We start from the raw sequence: 3,119 nt of genomic DNA, 5'->3' as shown, positions 1-3,119 counted from the left end.
TCGTTTACAATCGAGCCGATTTCGAGCGAGCTTTCTCCAAGATTTTTTCGAGCGAGTTTCGAACGAGCTTCAAGCCGTGAGCTTTTTGAACAGCCTAAAAACAAGCATGTGTGAATGGCAAGATGTAAACATTTAACACTCTGATTTTAAACTTAGTAATTTAATTAATGAATTAAATGAAGAATTTAACTCCATTAATGTGTAACTACAAGACACATGATGTCATCCCATGTGTGGATCATCCATATATACATACATAACATAGATCAACATTACACTTCTAGGACAACTAACTCTCTCTCTCTCTCTCTCTCTCTCTGCACACACACACATATATGTATGCATATATTTTCCCTAAAGATCAAGCCTTATTCTCTTATAGGTGTATATTGTTGGTGTAATCAAGATCAATGATGCTAGGATCAATCAAATCCACTTGGTTAGTACTTCTTCTACTTCATCTTTGTGTGTGTGTAGACAAAGATATATCACAAACATATATATATGATGTTGACTTGTTTTTTGATGTAGCAACTTCATTTCAAGAGGTGTGGCTGCTTCAACCTTCAACTTTAGCAGGTTTTCTTCCAAGTCTCCAAGGTTTGTTAAGTTTCTCATAATTCTTGAATAAATTGTTGCATGTGATTTTATATCTTAAAATATACATGACCACAATCATAGTAAACTTATTATTACTAGTATTAAGTTATTAACACTTGTATTTAAACTTAGTTTTTTTTTAATTTTTTTTGATATAGCAAATTAACTTAGAAATTGGATGAAGCATGATCATGTGGGTTAGATCCAAACATGTGTGTTTAAATGTAGACCACTTGGGAGCAAAAAGACTTCAATTATTTCATTCAAAGATTCTTTCACACGTTACTTTAAAAGAGTAAAGTCACATGGAACACAAAATCCAAAATTATTATGATAACAGTTTACTTTTTTTTCTTAAGCTTTTAGCTGTAATATGTTTTCTTTATATTAAGGGGAAATTATATCAATCATAATCTATTTTATTGGAAAAAAAATTAATAATGCAACCAAGCTTAATTTGACCTGTTTCGATTAGGGATGACAAATGTGACCCATTAGGTTGAATGAGTTGTAATAAAATGTATATAATTGATCAAACTAAAAAAATGATTGAAACAGGTCAGAAGAGGTTGACATTTTTTGAGTTTTTTTTTTTTTTTTTTTTGGAACGACAAAAATGGAGGAAACTTTTTAGTACTTTTACCTTTTTAGTTTTTTATTTATATTTTGAGTTATGATTTTTTAATTATTGTTTTTGAATTTTATAATGAGGGGTTTTTGAAATGTGTCAAAATAGGTTGAGATTTCAGAAGCCCTCATTAAAATATTCAAAAAAAAAATCATAACTCGAAATATAAATCAAAAAATAAAAAAGTTAAAATACTAAAAAGTTTCATCCGTTTTTCTCGTTAAAAAAAAACTTGAAAAATGTCAACCCGTTATGACCCGTTTCAATCATTTTCTTTTTTTAGTTTTACTCATTTAACCCGTTATATACATTTTATTACAATCCATTTATCCCAATGAGTCCCATTTGCCGCTCCAAGTTTCGACCATAATCTATTCTGACCCTTAACCCGTTCTGATTGACTCGACCCGTTTGCTAGTCCTAGCAACTACAGTTTTGTTTTGTAAAAATGTGGGGTATGGTTTATTTTTCTTTAAAAACTTAACTTTAATGATTTTGAAATTAATGTTTAGTTTTTAATAAATTTAAGGACTTTGACAAAGTTTAAAAAACTACCCATAACAAAAAAATAAAACATGAAAATCAAGAAATTTGGCTCGTTTTTTCGGTTTTAACTATATGCAAAAACCAACGTAAGTTCGGTTCTTACAAAAACAGTCAGTTATGTTTCAGTTCGATTTTTCGGTTTCAGATAGTTTTTTTTCGATTTCATGCACATCCCTGAAAGAAAGTACTCATAATGCATTTCACATTTAATTTGCAACATAACTAAATGTTTAGCATTGAAGTTGATTTGAACAATATTTGTGTCTCACAAATCACAGCAAACTAGAAGGCAAAGTAGCATTGATAACCGGCACAGCGAGCGGTATCGGCAAAGAAACCGCAACCAAATTCATCGACAACGGGGCGAAAGTAGTAATCGCGGACATCCACGACCACCTCGGGCACGAGACCGCCACACAACTCGGCCCAAACGCCTCATTCGTCTCGTGCAATGTCACACACGAGCTGGATATCGCCAATGCAGTCGATTTCACATTACCCAAATTTGGAAAACTAGACATTATGTATAACAACGCAGGGGTCCCATGCCGGACCCCACAAACCATAGTGGACCTTGACCTCGAGACGTTTGACCGAGTCATGTCGGTCAACGTTCGAGGAGTACTGGCTGGAATAAAACACGCTTCACGGGTAATGATTCCCCGTGAGAGCGGATGCATATTATACACCGCCAGTGTGACAGGAATACTGGGCGGGTTGTCCCAACACACATATTCCATATCAAAGTTTACGGTCATAGGGATTGTGAAATCGTTAGCATCCGAGTTATCTCAACATGGTGTTCGGATTAATTGTATATCGCCTTTTGCTATCCCGACGTCGTTTGTTATGAACGAAATGAAAGAGTATTTTCCAAATGTTAAAGATGATGAAATTGTGAAAATGGTAATGCTGGTGAGTTCAAAGGGAGTTACTGCGAGCCTGCTGACGTGGCGAATGCCGCGGTTTATCTTGCTTCGGATGATGCTAAGTTTGTTAATGGTCATAATCTTGTGGTGGATGGTGGTTTTACATCTAAGAAAAGTATTAGGTTTAGTGTACCAGATCACTGATTATGATTAGTATAATAATTTGTTAATTTAATTAATACCGTGTTTAAAGCAATTTGATTTGTCACAAATACGTATATAGAAACAAATAATTTTGCAACAAATAATTTTTGTCGGTAAATATCCCGTAGGAAACTTTTTTTTAACAAATTTCCTATTCTAAGTTGCGTGTGATGCGGTTAAGTACGTTTTGAGCTAAAATCAAACCAAAAACCAAAACTGCGGCTGTTGGATTTTTTGAATCCGTTCGGTTTCCGTTTTTACCATTTGAGCTT

General features: G+C 33.7%; 1 pseudogene across 1 annotated transcript; it reads left to right on the top strand.

The window, feature by feature from the left end:
* The first annotated feature begins 331 nt into the window (after positions 1 to 331).
* On the top strand, positions 332 to 2,847 carry LOC143555474 ((21S)-21-acetoxyl-apo-melianone synthase SDR-like; annotated as a pseudogene). The gene is made up of 3 exons (XR_013139214.1): positions 332 to 439; positions 532 to 600; positions 2,053 to 2,847. The product of XR_013139214.1 is annotated as a (21S)-21-acetoxyl-apo-melianone synthase SDR-like (transcript).
* The last annotated feature ends 272 nt before the right edge of the window (positions 2,848 to 3,119 follow it).

This window comes from Bidens hawaiensis, unplaced genomic scaffold (genome assembly GCF_021521415.1).
Source record: "Bidens hawaiensis isolate Kalapana, Puna unplaced genomic scaffold, B.hawaiensis_p1.1 tig00018136_1, whole genome shotgun sequence".
Lineage (NCBI taxonomy): Eukaryota > Viridiplantae > Streptophyta > Magnoliopsida > Asterales > Asteraceae > Bidens > Bidens hawaiensis.
This window is presented reverse-complemented; position numbering and strand designations above follow the sequence as displayed.